The 17,633-nt window shown below is 46.7% G+C and overlaps 1 protein-coding gene across 5 annotated transcripts in view; it reads left to right on the forward strand.

The window, feature by feature from the left end:
• The window catches only part of LOC100350325 (exportin-6), a 122,698-nt gene that overhangs the window by 16,302 nt on the left and 88,763 nt on the right, over positions 1 to 17,633 (forward strand). The gene's annotated exons all lie outside the window — the stretch shown is intronic.

The raw sequence follows: 17,633 nt of genomic DNA on the forward strand, positions 1-17,633 counted from the left end.
TGCACCCATGTGGGAGACCCAGAGGAGGTTTCTGGCTTTGGATAGGCTCAGCTGTAGCTGTTGCAGCCATTTGGGGAGTGAACCAGTGGATGAAAGTCCTCTCTCTCCGTAACTCTGTCTTTGAAATAAATAAAAATAAATCTTTAAAAAAAAATTGAGGGATCACTTGCAACAGGGATACAAATAATTGGAAACAACAACAACAACAACAAAAAGAAACCAAAAAACAAGGCCTGCTAAATTGGGTCTGGGAGGGTTGTGGAAGGAAAGAGTTCCCAGAGGAAACAATGACTAAGTTGGGTTTCAGAGCGGCTGTGGGAAGTCACTAGCAGAGAGTTTGGGGCAGGAGCTGGAGAAGCAGAGGGCATTTTAGGCAGATGGAGTCCCAGATAGACACGTAATAGTGAAACAGCTCAGCGTGCTCGGGTCGTGTGTGAAGACGAAAGCTTTGACATGTTGAAGAACAAGGCTCCTGAGAGGCACACGGGTTTCTGTGAAGGCAGCTGTTCCAGGAAAGGTGCTGTCTTGTAGTTTAGAAGTTACTCATCTGCATTCTGCACTCTGTGTTTAGAGAAAGACCAATGAAGGATTTGTTTATTTTAAGCATCTTGATTTGAGATAGTTTTAGATTATAGAGGAGTTGTGAAAATACTACAGAGAGCTTATTAAAAAAACCTTCGAGTAGCCAAGCTAAATTATTTATGACCCATAATTTAGCTCGCTGTCTACACACTCTATACTCTAGCACTGCGTAGTAATTACTGTGAGGACTGATGCTGTCACAGAGGCATGGCATCGCCTGCTACCTCTGGTTTTGCTGTCACTGTGCTGCTCGTAAAACAGTTTGAACTCTACAGTGGATCACTCGGTAACTGAAAAGACAGGAAATTAGCACTGTCTGATCAACCACTAATGACATTTTGGTTTGCTTCCTTCCAGTTTTTTTTTTTTTTGTGTTGTTGTTTATTTAAAAACTATGGTTGAGGCCGGTGCCGTGGCTCACTAGGCTAAGCCTCCACCTGTGGCGCCAGCACCCCGGGTACTAGTTCTGGTCGGGGCGCCGGATTCTGTCCCAGTTGCCCCTCTTCTAGTCCAGCTCTCTGCTGTGGTCCGGGAGTGCAGTGGAGGATGGCCCAAGTGCTTGGGCCCTGCACCCGCATAGGAGACCAGGAAAAGCACCTGGCTCCTGGCTTTGGATCAGCGAGGTGCGCCGGCAGCAGCACGCCCGGCCGCAGCAGCCATTGGAGGGTGAACCAACAGTAAAGGAAGACCTTTCTCTCTGTCTCTTTCTCTCTCACTGTCCACTCTGCCTGTCAACATAAATAAATAAATAAATAAAAATAAACACAAACTATTGTTGAGGTCACACTGTAAATATGCTTTTTTTCCATCTGCCTTGTCCACTTACTATTATAGTACAGGTAGTTTCAAAATCATTAAATACTTCATAAATATTTACAGTGGCTGTATAACATTGCATTGCATAGGTTCTTAAAGCAGTTAGAGTGTTCATTTTTTCATGGTAAATAATATGTGATTTATGTATTTGCAAAAAGGTTTTATTTTATTTTAGAGAATTGTCTTAGGATAGATTCCCAGAAAGGCCACAAGTATAGGAAGTTTTTTTTTTTTTTAAAGAAACCTTTTCTTTTAGAAGTGTTTGAGATTTAATCTGAACATTTAAGGTACTTGATTACATATTTCCCATAAATGTTATACCAATTTGTTCTTCCTGCCATCTGTAGATAAATACAATCATCAGCTTTGGGTAATCATCTCTTGAAAAATAATTAATGTATTTGAAAGGCATAGTGATGGACAGAGAGAGGGAGAGGGAGATGGGGAGGGAGGGTGAAAGAGAAAGAGAGAGAGATAGAGGGAGAGATCTTTCATCTGCTGGTTTATTCCCTAAATGACCTCAACAGCCAGGTCTGGGACAGGCGGAAGCCAGGAGCCAGGAACTCCATCCTGGTTTCCCCATGGGTGGAAGGGGCCCAACTTCTTAGACCATCATCTGCTATCTTCCAGGTGCCTTAGCAGGAAGCTGGATTGGAAGTGAAGCAGCTGGGGCTCATACCAGTGCTCTGATACAGGATGCTGTTGTTGCTAGTGGCAACTTAACCCCCTGTTCCATAATGTTAGCCCCAACACTGGGTAATCTCATGACATTCTTTTGCTAATTTAATGGGTTAAAAAATGGCTGCTTCTTATTGGTCTTCAGTGTGTTTATTTGTGTTTGTATAGGAAAAATTATTACCAAGTTAGATTTTGTCTGTTTATGGGACACATCCCTTGTGCTTACTTTACTTATTTACTTCAGCCATCCCTTGTACATTAATGTGTCAGAAATGTGACAAAACATACTTTTATTTTTTTCATAAGTTGGTTACTTTTTTTATTGTAGTAAAATACAAATAAAATTCATTTTAAAGTGTGTAACTTGTGACTTTAAGTACATTCCCTGTGTTGTGCAGTGATTACCTTTTGGAGCCTTTTTTTTTTTTTTTTTTTTTAAAGATTTATTTATTTATTTGAAAGTCAGAGTTGCAGGGAGAGAGAGAGAGAGAGACAGACAGACAGAGGTCTTCCATTCACTGGTTCATTCCCCAGTTGGCTGCAATGGCCAGAGCTGGGCTGATCAGGAGCCAGGAGCCAGGAACTTCCTCCGGGTCTCCCACGCGGGTGCAGGGGCCCAAGCACTTGGACCATCTTCTACTGCTTTCCCAGGCCATAGCAGAGAGCTGGATCGGAAGTGGAGCAGCTGGGTCTTGAACCGGCGCCCATATGGGATGTCGGTGCTTCAGGCCAGGGCATAACCCACTGCACCACAGCGCTGACCCCTTAGAGCCTTTTCATCACTCCAGAAGGACTCTGTGCCCAGGAAGCAGTCACTCTGTCTCCCCCTCCATCCAGCTCCTGACAAATCTGCTCGAATATGCTCATAAATCAAAGCATATAATATATGGCCCATGGCGCCTCAATAGCTTTTATTTATTTTTTTAAAGATTTATTTTATTTACTTGAAAGGCAGAGTTAGAGAGAGAGACAGAGACACAGAGAGACAGAGACAGAGAGTGATAGGGAGACTGATCTTCCATCCATTGATTCACTCTCCAAATGTCTGCAACGGTCAGGGTTGGGCCAGGCTGAAGTCAGAAGCCAGGAGATTCATTCAGGGTCTCCCACCTTGTTGCAGGGACCCAAGCAATTGAGCCATCTGCTGCTGCTTTCCTATGCACATCACCAGGGAGCTGCATTGGAAGTGGAGTAGCTGTATGGGATGCTGGCATCACAGGCCATGGCTTAACCTGCTGTGCCATAATGCTGGTTTTCCCCCTGCCCCCGGTGGTTTTTAAAAACTGTTTACTTGAGAGACTGAAACACACACACACACACACACACAGCTGTCATCTGCTGGTTCATTCCCCAGGTGTCCAAAACATGTGGAGCAGGAACACAATCCAGGTTTCTCACATGGGTAACAGGGATCCAATGATTTGAGCCATCACTACTGCCTCCCAGGGTCTGCATCAGCAGGAAGCTGGAGCCAGGAGCTGGAGCCTGGAATTGAACTCAGGTTCTGTTGCTGAGTTTTCTGCTGTTGAGGTGGCACCACCAGTGTTGTCAGAGGGTGCAAGGGGTCTTTTCAGTTCATCATACTTGGTGTACATTTATGAAGCCCAGAAGGAGGGACCAGCCGTGCTGGGAGAGGGGGGACTGCAGGGAGTTTCACATAGGTGATTACAATGTCAAGGACTCACGAGCATTCTAGACAGAGGAAATGACCTAGAACTGTTATGTGAAGGGCAGAGTGAGACTTTGGGTCTGGACGAGGCAGAGAGATGGGGAGTGTGGATGATGAGGACAGTAAATCTCAAGAGGCCAGCTGAAGGAGTGAGTCTATTACCCCTGGGGGTCAGATGACCATGACTCTAGATGCTGGTGGTGGAGGTGCCTTGAGAGAAAGTGTACAGATTGCCTTTTTTTTTTTTTTTTTTGACAGGCAGAGTTAGAGACAGGGAGAAAGGTCTTCCTTTTTCCGTTAGTTCACCCTCCAATGGCCGCTGTGGCACGCGCGCTGCAGCCGGCGCACCGCGCTGATCCGATGGCAGGAGCCAGGTACTTATCCTGGTCTCCCATGGGGTGCAGGGCCCAAGGACTTGGGCCATCCTCCACTGCACTCCCGGGCCACAGCAGAGAGCTGGCCTGGAAGAGGGGCAACCAGGACAGAATCCGACGCCCCATCCGGGACTAGAACCTGGTGTGCCGGCGCCGCAGGTGGAGGATTAGCCTAGTGAGCTGCGGTGCTGGCCCACAGATTGCTTTTTATTTTATTTTATTTTATTTTATTTTATTTTATTTTATTTTATTTTATTTTTTGACAGGCAGAGTGGATAGTGAGAGAGAGACAGAGAGAAAGGTCTTCCTTTTGCCATTGGTTCACCCTCCAATGGCCGTTGCGGCTGGCGCGCTGTGGCTGGCGCACCACACTGATCTGAAGGCAGGAGCCAGGTGCTTCTCCTGGTCTCCCATGCGGGTGCAGGGCCCAAGCATCCTCCACTGCACTCCCGGGCCACAGCAGAGAGCTGGACTGGAAGAGGGGCAACCAGGACAGAATCCGGTGCCCCGACTGGGACTAGAACCTGGTGTGCCGGCGCCGCAAGGCGGAGGATTAGCCTATTGAGCCACGGCGCTGGCCTTTCAAAGATTGCTTTTTAACAGCCATTTATCACCCAGAGAAAACTCTGGACTTGAGAGAACCGGAACCATGAAGCTGCTTTGGAGGGCTTTAGAGCTGGAGGTGTTTGAGCACAGTGGTTTCCTGTGCTCTGTGGCCCACAGGGGTTCTTGGAGAAGTCCCTGGTGCTGGGTTTGGAAATACACTCATTTTGGGATTCCCCTCCACCACTCTTAGTAATTAAGCAGAGTCTGAATTATATGGTGGAGTTCTAGGTAATATTTCTTCTTTGAAAAAAAAAAAAAAGGATAGCTTTTGCTTTTAGAATCAAAATTCTAGTCCTAAACTGTTATTTGCTATCTTTTTTTTTTTTTTTTTTTTGACAGGCAGCGTGGACAGTGAGAGAGAGAGAGACAGAGAGAAAGGTCTTCCTTTGCCATTGGTTCACCCTCCAATGGCTGCCGCGGACGGTGCGCTGCAGCCAGTGCACCGCGCTGATTCGAAGCCAGGAGCCAGGTGCTTCCTCCTGGTCTCCCATGGGGTGCAGGGCCCAAGCACTTGGGCCATCCTCCACTGCACTCCCAGACCACAGCAGAGAGCTGGCCTGGAAGAGGGGCAACCGGGACAGAATCCGGCGCCCCGACCGGGACTAGAACCCAGGGTGCTGGCGCCACAAGTGGACAATTAGCCTAGTGAGCCACGGCGCCGGCCTATTTACTGTCTAAACAAAGGCCGGGGCAGGTGGTGTTATCCTCCTGTTCTTTATTTATAGCACAGGTAGACATTAGGCATTCTCTTAGGATCTTTTTTTTTAAAGCAGTCAGCTTATAATGTGGGACTTTTATTTCTTTGGTTTTCTTTCTTTGTTTCTTTTTTAGAGCTTATTGACTCACAAGTTAACTATGTAGTGAACTAGTTTTGCTCATTTATGGTTAGGGTTGCTTGAGGATTTTACACACATTTTGTCATTTACTTCTCACATCTACCTGTGGAAGAGTACTGTTGTAAGTTCACCCTGCAAGGGAAGGAGCTTGAGGCTAGGAGAGGTTACGTAGTTCGCTGAAGGTCATCCAGTGCGTGCCCTTCATTTCCTGTTAGGGCATTCCCAGGACAGGGAGGCCTGGCCACCTGTTGGGGCCTCGAAGGGGCTGGCTAGAATGGCATGGGATTTCTAGTCCTTGCTGACTTTGGGCTGGCATCCCTAGATAAGGAGCAGAGCTGAGATGTGAAGTCAGAAGCAGCACTTGACTTCTCTCCTTCCCTCTAGCCTAGCAGGGCCTGTTGATCAGTGTGGGAAGATACATGGCCCTCTTCTAGGCTTGCTGCCTAGGGGAGTGAAGGCTGATGGAAAGTGGTGGGGAGAGTCTTCTCCTCATTGTACAGGATGTGAGCAAGGCTAAGGTTCCTAGCAGGGCTGGGTAATTGGGCAGGAGCCAAGAACCTGGTTTGCTTCTCATGTGGTGCTGCCCCCCCCCCCCCCCCCCAAAAAAAAAGCTGCCTTCTGCTGTGCACTGCTACTGCTTGGCCTTTCTAAACCAGTGCATCACTGAAAGGGTGGAGGAAGGGAGCCATGTGCCATTCCAGTAGTGTAGTTTCCATATTGTATAGTTCAGCTCTGTTTGAAATCATAGTTTAGATTTAAAAAATTGCATCAACTAGTGGTACCATGCAGAACTGGTTGGAGAGTTATTTGCCAGTGTCTTCTCCCTTGGTGGCCAGCAGTCATCTCTGGTGATGGGAGGAACGGTCAGAACCCTTCAGCCAGGAAGAGCCACTTCCTACTGAGCTCAGATCTTTGCTTGTGCAGCACCCTCACACTTCCTGCATAACCTCATGCCATCAGAGACCCCACCCCCCGACTCCACAGCTGCTCCCAGGGGCATCCTTATCTACACTGTGTGGATACTTAAGTACTGTTCGACAATTGGTAATACTATTTTAAGAGCCTTTGGCGAATGTGAGTGAACATACATTAAAAATTAAAATATTAAGGTGGTACTAGGTGTATTCAGAGGGACAAGCTGGTAACAACTAGGAAGGTTTTGCATTTGCAAAAGCAAATCTGCACATAGAGAAACTTGTAGTGAGGGAGATGACTACATAGCCCACACTTGCATAGAGCTTTAAAACAGCACACAGAGTACACATCTGCTTGCATTTAAGCCGAGGATGCTCTCGGAGCTTGAGGATTTGCCTAGAGTTACACATGCTGCGCTCAGCGGAGCCAGGGCTGGTTCTAACCTGGCATTTTCTGTGCGTGCCTCTGGCTGCCTGCCACTGGTTCTCCTGCAGCCTGTCAGGGTTCTGATTTCTTGAGTAGAGGGTGTCCCCTTATTCGTGCTCTGACTTGTGTTCAAGGGGTTGTTATCTGTACCCCAGGTGGGAGCAGTGTTGGAGCACATTGCTCTGAGCCCTGTCTCCACCTTCTCATTTCTTTCTGTGTTAGTGATTTGTCTGATTGGTGCACATTTGCTAAGTGTGAGGTCACTCGTTGCATCAGAACACTGCCTGGCTTTGTGCTTGCATTCTCTCCCCTGCTTACCCTCAAGGGGAGCTTGTTCTCAGCATGTCCTGAACTCCACTGTGGCTAGAACCAGCCTTTCTCTGTGGGGCTGGGGGCTTGAGAATGGGAAGGAGGAGGCATTGCGATTTTGCCAGAATTGAAAAGGACATTAGACTTTTTTTTTTTTTTTTGACGGGCAGAGTGGACAATGAGAAAGAGATACAGAGAGAAAGGTCTTCCTTTGCTGTTGGTTCACCCTCCAATGGCCGCTGCGGCCAGCGTGCTGTGGCCGGCGCACCGCGCTGATCCGATGGCAGGAGCCAGGTACTTATCCTGGTCTCCCATGTGGGTGCAGGGCCCAAGGACTTGGGCCATCCTCCACTGCACTCCCGGGCCACAGCAGAGAGCTGGCCTGGAAGAGGGCCAACTGGGACAGAATCCGGCACCCCGACCGGGACTAGAACCCGGTGTGCCGGCGCCGCAAGGCGGAGGATTAGCCTAGTGAGCCGTGGCGCCGGCCAGGACTTTAGACTTTGATCCGCACTTGGTTTCTTGAGACTACTATACACAGCAGCTGGATAGAACCAGGAGGGGAGGCAGGAAGTGGTTATGCTTCCCCAGTCCCCAGCAATCTGTGTACACATGTGTAGGGTCTGGAGATTTTTGCCAAAATCTGACAAATGTTGTTTTAACCATTATTTAAATGCCAAGCGTGTCTGGGAATGATTCAGTACGAAGGTGGTATGGTTTTTACAAGAGACTTGCACTTAAAGAGTACAGGTGGCACAGTAACAGCAGCTGAGTGAAATGGCTTACATGTAAGCATATGAGTTACATATGAATTGGTGTTAATCATGGTTTTAGAACTGTAGTTTGTTGGCTGGTGCCGTGGCTCAATAGGCTAATCCTCCGCCTGCGGCACTGGCACCCCGGGTTCTAGTCCAGGTTGGGGCACCGAATTCTGTACCGGTTGCTCCTCTTCCAGTCCAGCTCTCTGCTGTGGTCTGGGAGTGCAGTGGAGGATGGCCCAAGTGCTTGGGCCCTGCACCCACATGGGAGACCAGGAGAAGCACCTGGCTCCTGGCTTCGGATCAGCGCGGTGCACCGGCTGCAGCGCGCCGGCCGCAGCAGCCGTTGGAGGGTGAACCAACGGCAAAGGAAGACCTTCTCTCTCTCTCTCTCTCTCTCTCTCTCTCTCGCTGTCCACTCTGCCTGTCAAAAAAAACAAAACTGAAGTTTGTGTGTGTAACGGCCCATCCACTTCACACTTGTTCATTACCTGATTTCAGCTGATGCAAGGTAATGGCAGCTCATTCATCATCCTTAAAATCCTTGGAGCAGAACTGCAGGGATAGAGAAACTGTCCCGGGGGAAGATCTCTGTGGGCCTGCACTATGTGTTGACCAATTGGCAAGATGCACTGCTGAGCTGCGTTTTCCTCTTCTATAAATGAGGTTGGACTTGCTGTTCTCTGGGGTTTGTGTATTGCTGTCTTAAGATTCTGTGATCCTTTTATGAGTTTCTTGGTACCATGCCTGGTGTTAATGTGCTGAGTAGCTCTTGTGTTAATTGACTAGGCGTGTGCATAAACAGTCGTCCTCCTGGGATATGTACCTGGGAAAGAGAAGCAGATGGGATTGTGAAGAGAAGATATTCTTGACTGTATTACTTATTTATTTCAGACAGTTTCTTGAAGAAGAACTATTTTTATCATTTACTTTGTGGCTGTCTAATTAAAGCCTTCTGACTGGAATATAAATAAATCTGTGCATAAAATGTATGTGTTTAAGCTTCTAGAGCTCAGTCAGTAGATGCAGACTTTTTCACGGTAAGGCTGTGTAACATCCCTTTTCAAAAACAATGGTGAAAATGAACTTGGCGTCTGAGAGAGGAAAATGATCTGCTTCCTGTCCTACCCTTTTCTCCCTCTCTTTCCTGTCTGCCCAGCCAGCGTGGCCCAGTGAGGAACAAGGTGAAGGCACCTGTCCAACAGGGGGCCTTCAAAACCTTTTTCCTTGGAGCTGACAGAAAAGCTGCAAGGAATGAGCAGCACAAAGAATACTCTTGTATCCTTTCCCCAAACTCAGCCACTCTTTTAACATTCTGTTCACTTTGCTGGCACTGTCTATGTATGCATTTGCATGGGCACACATACAACACGTTTTTTCTGAATGGTTGAAGTTGCCAAGGTGGTGGCCGATTGCCCTCACATTGTAAATTTCTAACAGGAGAACCGCAGTACACTTAGCACCTCAGTTAATTCAGCACCGATCTACACCTTTATCTCCTGTATCTGCACTTCAGTTGTGGGGTGTGTGTGTGTGTGTGTGTTTTGTACTTCAGTTAATCAGTTGGCCCAGTTATGACCTTTGCAACATTTTTATCCCTTCTAGTACAGAGTCCAGGCTGGCATCCGGTGTAACATTACTTATGACTCTTTAGTCTGTCTTCTTTAGATTTGTTGTCTGACATTTCTGAAATCAGGGTACCTGTCCCTTGGTGACTCTTGTAGTGTCCAGTAGTACATGGATAGGTTTTCCTAACATAAAGGATACTGTCCTCTGTATACAAAGACATTTTCTCTAATCCATCCCCATGGGGATAGAATACGCCACCTCGACCTTGTCACCAACACAGTGGGGCCAGTGGAGCTTTCTGGCCCAGATGCCTGGCAGTTGTCCTGCTTCTAATCTGTGATCCTTAGCAGTAATCAGATCCCTTTTGTCTTGGAAGAGAGAAAATCTTGCTGGGTCCTGTGTGCAGACCCAAGAAGCACTGGAAGAATTCTGCCATGTACCAACTCCAGGGTAGTTTTGGACTAAAGCAGAAAAGTGTCTTCTAGTGACTAGGATTATGTTTTATATGTAAAGTTTTAATCAGATATTAAATACGTGCTTGAAGATAGGATGCAAAGTTATGACAAGTGTTGCTGAAGTGTAAGCTGTAGGCGAGATGACAAGGAGCCCTCAGAGGCACATGGGTAACTGTAGTAGTAAGTTCCAGACGTGGTGGCCTGGTAGCCAGTGCCTGTGCCGCACGTTGGCTCTCCTGTGACATGCTGGGGCTCTGTTTCTTTACTTCAGTAGAGACCTTTTCTCCTTCCTGCAATTCTTTGGCATAATTTTAGGTTAATTAGGACCTCAACATTCCCCTCTGTTTAGCCTTGCCCCTGCTGTTCTATCATGAGTAGGCTAAGGAAACAATGTCTACGTGGGTGTGTCTAGGATGGAGTCAGGAGGCCTGGCTTGCACTCACCAGCTGTTTGCCCTTGAGTGAGATGTTCGGGGCCTTGTAAGGGTCAGCTGGTTCTCCCAGTTTGCTTATAGATGCAGTGAGATGTCCACTTCTGCATGATATGTTGGTTTTTTAGAAGGGAAGTATCTGCAGGTTGGGACCTGGTGGGAGAGGTGGGGAGGAGGATGGTTCTGAGTGTTGCTCTCCTGACAGGTCTTCCTTGGGCTGCTTTGTTGCTTTCAGCCTGTTGAGCTGGGTGACTGCAAGAAGGCGATGGGCAGGTGTCACTCTCACTGATCACTGTGTGTGTTATTTTAACCTCAGTAGTTCATCGCATACTTATGTTCAGGCCTTCAGGTCTAACAGCTTTTTTCTTGTCTGTTTGCTCTAGTGAAGGGTATAGGGAAGAATGAGACTGTTCACTGGAGAGTTTAGAGAGTTTAGACATCTGTGATAATCCTGTTAGCTTTCAGAGACAGTTTTTGTGAGATTGGATTTCTTTGCTAGTGGCATATGTTGTAATGCCAGTTACGCTTTTGAATACTTATTAGTTAACCTTGGTCAGCAGCTAGGATGGAGAATCACTTTTCTCAGAAACCTTTTTATACAAGCAGATAGAGCAATGAAATGCTCTTAGACCTGCCGATGGGACCTGTGAATGGGACTCTGGGCTGCTAATCATCCTCTTTGGTTAGTTTTGGTATCCAAGAGGCCGTGAACCTGAATATAGAAGAAAGCCAATGTGACTCTCCTGGAAAAGGTGGCAGAAAGCTCAATAAAAACTTCTCTGAGGAAGTCTGTTACTACCAATTTTGTAAGAAGTTATTCTTTAGAGGGAGTTGTTTTACAGGCCATTTGGTAAAATGTTACAGGTTTAATCAAAATTTGAGAAAAGCATCATCTAGGTGCCTAATTTTAAGGGACCTTGTCTCAGTGCTTTCTTAGATAAACTATTAGCACACTTTGACTTTTCTTTTCTTTTCTTTTCTTTTTATTTTTTTGACAGGCAGAGTGGACAGTGAGAGAGAGAGAGACAGAGAGAAAGGTCTTCCTTTGCCGTTGGTTCACCCTCCAATGGCCGCCGCGGCCGGCGCGCTGCGGCCGGCGCACCGCGCTGATCCGATGGCAGGAGCCAGGATCCAGGTGCTTTTCCTGGTCTCCCATGGGGTGCAGGGCCCAAGCACCTGGGCCATCCTCCACTGCACTCCCTGGCCATAGCAGAGAGCTGGCCTGGAAGAGGGGCAACCGGGACAGAATCCGGCGCCCCGACCGGGACTAGAACCTGGTGTGCCAGCGCCGCTAGGCGGAGGATTAGCCTAGTGAGCCGCAGCGCCGGCCACTTTGACTTTTCAAAATAGATCCGTTGAGGCTGTGAACAAAGGTCACTATGGTCGAAGCCCATAAAGGGAGAAATTTAAACAGAGCAACATGTCTCTTAAGTTTGGAGGAATTCCTGAGAAACTGAAAGTGATACTAACGTCTTCTGGTTCCTTTTATTCCTGAATTTAGTCTGTAAAATATTTGAGCAGTAGCCCATACTAGATGATGTAGAAAATACAAACATATTAGGCAGAGTCGCTTCCCAGACAGCTTATGTTTGTTAGAAATGTAGCATCAGTGAAGTATCACAGTGATGCCTGTGACTTCTGGCCCTAACTACATAGCTGGCATCGTGTTTACCCTTTGCTGTACACAGATTGTTTAACCCTCAAGACAACCCAACACCTTAGGTGCTCCTCCTGTCCTCAGTAGTGCACAAACGGAGGAAGTAACAGTAAAGAACTAGGCCAAGGTTGAGGTGGATTTGGGTTCAAACTCAGGACCTGACCCTGGAGCCTGTGTTCTTTAACTGTTTTGTAATATTGAAATGACCAGAGGTTAGTCCATGGGCAAAACTCTGGTATTGTGTACAAGACAAAGAGAAGAGATGAAAAACAGAGGGGATCCATCTGTAGTCTGCATAGGACACTTTGTGAAGGCTGCTCTGTGCTTTGCAGAGCAGGAGCAAGTGCAGGATGGTACTGGACAGCTGTATATGAGGCCAGGAGTGCTCATCTTGGAGTATGGCTTCCTGTGGGGAGTGATGTTGAACCAAGCATGCTTTCTGCCTTCTTTTCTTCCTGGTAAACTTCTCTTCATTCTTCAAAACCCAAAATATATTACCACCCGTGAGACTTTCCCTCAGACAGGTAGTATTTCCTTTTTTGGTTCCTGAAGCTATTTACACATATGCCACTGCTATTGAATGCAAACCATCCTGGTCTACATTTTATTCATAGTTGTATTCTCTCCCCTGCTGGACTTCCCCTGGTTCTTTGCAGTCAGGGACCATCTTACTCACTTTTGTATCTCAGGGGACTTAATTTAAGCACTGTCAATCACATAGTGCTTATTGTGTTCATTTGTTGAACAAATCACTGAATTTCTCAGTTGATCGAGATTTAAAGTCGCTTTGAGGCTGGCACTGTGGTTTAGCGGGTAAAGGTGCCTTCTGTAGTGCTGGCATCTCATATTGCTGCCAGTTTGAGTCCTTGCTTCACTTCCAATCCAGCTCGCTGCTAACAGGCCTGGGAAAGCAGCGGAGGAAGGTCCATGTCCTTGGACCCCTGCCACCCATGTGGGAGACCTGGAAGAAGCTCCTGGCTTCAGACCAGCTCACCTCTGAAAATTGTGGCCATCTGAGGAGTGAACCAGTGGATGGAAGCTGTCCCTGTGTCTCTCCCTCTCTCTAACTATGCCTTTCAAATAAATGACTAAATCTTTTTGTTAAATGAGATTTAATCATTTTCTTATTTATTTATTTGAAAGTCAGAGTTACACAGAGAAGGAGAGGCAGAGAGAGCGAGAGCGAGAGCGAGAATGAGAGGTCCTCCATCCACTGGTTCATTCCCCAGTTGGCTGTAATGGCTGGAGCTGCGCCGGTCCGAAGCCAGGAGCCAGGAGCTTCTCTCAGGTCTCCCACGCAGGTGCAGGGGCCCAAGGACTTGGACCATCTTCTACAGCTTTCCCAGGCCATAGCAGAGAGCTGGATTGGAAGTAGAGCAGCCAGAGCTTGAACTGGCGCCCATATGGGATGACTGCACTGCAGGCAGCGGCTTCACCCACTATACCACAGTGCCAGCCAGCCCCATGAATAAATCTTCAAAATAAAAAGTTAATTTAAAAAGCAAAGATGCTTTAAAGCTGGGTTTAGAACAAGCAGTTGTTTGTGGCAGCAAGTCTATATTTAGTAGATTTTGTCTGGTGCTGAAAGACAGAATGAATTGGAACTGCAAGCGCTGATATTAAGGCAACCAGGTAAAAGAAGTTACAGTAATCTAGGCAGCTGGTCATTAGGGCTTGGTAGAAATAGTGGTGAGGGAAAAGGTACAATTTTTTTTTTTTTTAAAGATTTGTTTATTTATTTGAAAGAGTCAGAGAGAGAGAAGAGGCAGAGAGAGAGAGGGTCCTCCATCCGCTGGTTCACTCCCCAATTGGCCACAACGGCCAGAGCTGTACTGATCTGAAGCCAGGAGCCAGGAGCCTCCTCCAGGTCTCCCATGCAGGTGCAGGGTCCCAAGGACTTGGGCCATCTTCTTCTGCTTTCCCAGGCCACAGCAGAGAGCTGGATGGGAAGTAGAGCAGCTGGGACTCGAACCAATACCCATATGGGTACTGCAGACCACGGTGCTGGCCCTGGAAAGGTACAATTCTAAGAAATTCTGTGAAGCAGGAGTTAGAAGACCTGATGACATCTGTTGTGGGCATAGAGGATATGAGGGAGAATCAGAGGAGATTTCAAGTTACATAACCTTTCCTCTTTCAGGTTTTTTTACTACGTGATTATGGATCTTGGTTGACTTAGTAGTTGCTTAGTAGATGAGTCAGTAGCACAGGTCTTTGATCTGCTGACCCCTGAGCAATGCGATAAAAAGAGCAGATAAAATCAAGGCAGGCACTGTTGAAGGCTTTGTCAACTTTGCAGGTATTTCAACTGTTTCTGAAACAGAACACTGGTTTTAGATACATAGCTCTACAGGAGTATAACCTGAGCTAAGCTTAATTCAGAATCCTGCCCAACCTTTTAGAGTCTATGTGCCATTTGCTGTTGAGGTGAGCCAGGCAACTCTTGGGGAAGCACAGAGACTTACGGGGTTGTAATACCTTGTGTTGCCATCCTGGCAGCTCTGGGGACAAATAGGCGATGGTTCCTGGAAATCCAGGAGTCTCACACTTAGACTGTTCCTTTCATGCTTCCTGCCTGGCCCCTATGCTTTACATAGTTGTGCTTTCAGAGAAAAAACACAGTTAAAAAAAGTTACTTGAAAGAGAAGAGACAGAGAGATCTTTCGTCAGCTGGTTCACTCCCCGGATGTTTGCAATGGCTAAGGCTGGGCCTGGCCAAAGCTGGGAGCCAGGAGCTTCTTCCAGGTCTCCTGTCTGGCTGGCAGGGACCTAAGCACTTGGGTCATCTGCTTTACAAGGTGCATTAGCAGAGAGCTGGATCAGAAGTGGAGCAACTGGGACTTGAACCAGTACCCATATGGGATGCTGGTGTTGCAGTTGGTGATTTAACCTGCTGTGCTCAGGCCCTGAAAAACACAGTTTATAAGCTTAGAGTTTGAAAATCTGAGCCAAATTTTAAAAATAAATATAATTAATATTTTATTTATTTATTTATTTTGAGAGGTAGAGTTACAGACAGAGAAGAGACAGAGAGAGAGGTCTTCCATCCACTGGTTCACTCCCCAGATGGCTGCAGTGGCTGGAGCTGGGCTGATCTAAAGCCAAGAGCCAGGAGCTTCTTCCAGGTCTTCCATGCGGGTGCAGGGGCCCAAGCACTTGGGCCATCTTCCATTGCCTTCTGGGGCCATAGCAGAGAGCTGGATCTGAAGAGGAGCAGCCGAAACTCGAACTGGCACCCACATTGGATGCTGGCACCACAGGTGGAGGCTTTAGCCCACTACACCACAGTGCCAGCCCCCATAACATAAAGTTTTAAAAATTGAAGTAAAGAAATAGAGTACACAAATTATAATGTAAAGCAATAATTCTCATGCAGTTACACTCAGCTCAAGAACCAGAGTCCCCAAGTCTCTCCTCCCCAAAGGCAACCAGTGTTCCAACCCTGTATATTAGTCTCGCTTGTTTCTATAGATTAATATAAAATGCATAATGGAAGGCTATGTTCTGACTTTTTTTACTCAACATTGTGTTTGTGAGATTCCTGTTGTTGCATGTAGTAATATTCATTCGTCCTTGTTGTCTTGTAATGTCCTGTATGAATAAACCACATTTTATCCATTTTGCTGGTGATGGACAATTGGGTTCTTTTGAATTTTTTGGATATTATGTCTAGTAGTTCATTTGTGTATATATCTTTTGGTGTATATGTACAAATTTCTGTTACATATATATCTAGGAGTAGAAATGCAGGGTAGTAAGATATGTGTATGGCTGTCAAACAGTTTTCCAGAGTGGTTATACCAGTTTAAGCTCTGCCAATGGCATGTGTATATTCCCGTTCTTTTTTTGTTTTTCATTTATTTATTTTTATTATTTATTTATTTTTTATTTTTGACAGGCAGAGTGGACAGTGAGAGAGAGAGAGACAGAGAGAAAGGTCTTCCTTTGCCGTTGGTTCACCCTCCAATGGCTGCCGCGGCTGGCGCGATGTGGCCGGCGCACCGTGCCTATCCGAAGGCAGGAGCCAGGTGCTTCTCCTGGTCTCCCATGGGGTGCAGGGCCCAAGCACCTGGGCCATCCTCCACTGCCTTCCCGGGCCACAGCAGAGAGCTGGACTGTAAGAGGGGCAACCGGGACAGAATCCGGTTCCCCAACTGGGACTAGAACCCGGTGTGCCAGTGCCGCAAGGCGGAGGATTAGCCTACTGAGCCGCGGCACCAGCCGTATTCCTGTTCTTTTACATCCTCTTCAACACTTGTTACTGTCCATCTTTTTAAATTTTAGCCAGGGCCAGTGTTGAGGCGCAGTGGGTTAAGCTACCACCTGCAATATGGGCATCCTCTCTTGGAGCATTGGTTTGATTCCTGGCTGTTCTGCTTCCAATGTGGCTCCCTGCTAATATGCCTGGAAAGGCCAGGGAAGATGGTTCAAGTACTTGGGCCCCTGCCACCCAGGTGGAAGACCTGGATGCAATTCCAGGCTCCTGGCTTTAGCCTGGCCCCGCCCCACCTATTGTGGCCATTTGGGGAGTGAATCAACAGATGGGAGATCTCTTTGTCTAATTTCATTTCTCTCTCTGTCACTCTGCTTTTCAAATAAAAATAAAATAATCTTTTTTTTTAAAGATTTATTTATTTACTTGAAGTCAGAATTACACAGAACGAGAAGAGAAGCAGAGAGAGAGAGAGGTCTTCCATCTGCTGGTTCACTCTACAATTTGCTGCAACTGTGGAGTTGTGCCGATCCGAAGCCAGGAGCCAGGAGCTTCTTCCAGGTCTCCCATGTGAGTGCAGGGGCCCAAGGATTTGGGCCATCTTCTACTGCTTTCCCAGGCCATAGCAGAGCTGGATTGGAAGTGGAGCAGCCGGGACTTGAACTGACGTCCATATGGGATGCTGGCACTGCAGGTGGAGGCTTTACCTGCTATGCCACAGTGCCAGCTCCTAAAATAAATCTTAAAAAAATTTTTTAATAAAACTATTCTGGGGGATGGTGGCCTTATCTTGTTTTTAGTTTGTTTCCCTGATGACTAATGCGAATGGTTACTTGAACACTCTCTTTTAAGTGTCCAAAGTCATTTCTCTTTCCTTTATTGATTTGTAGAGACTATTTTGTCCCCTTATGAATTCTCCATCAGTTAACCATATTGCAAATATCTTCTGTTTTGTGTTGTTCTTTACAGTCTGTCTGTCATGCCACCTGATGAACATTCCAGTTTATTGGTCTTTTCCTTTATATGTTCTAGTTAAGAAAAGTTTTCCTACCCCACTGTAATACTTTACTGTTTCACTTCTCACGTTTTATATCTATGATCCAACTGGTGTTTTGTGTGTGACTGTGTCTCACTTGGTTTTAAGCTAATCTTAGTTCTTTAGGGCCTGAGGCTAATAAGCAGTCCCAAGGCTAAGGTAGCATCAGATATATCTGAGTCATTCTGAGTGTTCTTCCTCAAGTGCAGTGCAAGAAGCAGAGCTTGACTAGCCTTTGGGAATTGAGCCCTCTTTCCCTTCCTCACAGTGGCTCTGGTTTTTGTTTTGTGTTGTCTTTGATTTC

This window comes from Oryctolagus cuniculus, chromosome 19, assembly GCF_051225735.1.
Source record: "Oryctolagus cuniculus isolate XC-2025 breed Fujian yellow rabbit chromosome 19, ASM5122573v1, whole genome shotgun sequence".
Classification (NCBI taxonomy): Eukaryota; Metazoa; Chordata; class Mammalia; order Lagomorpha; family Leporidae; genus Oryctolagus; species Oryctolagus cuniculus.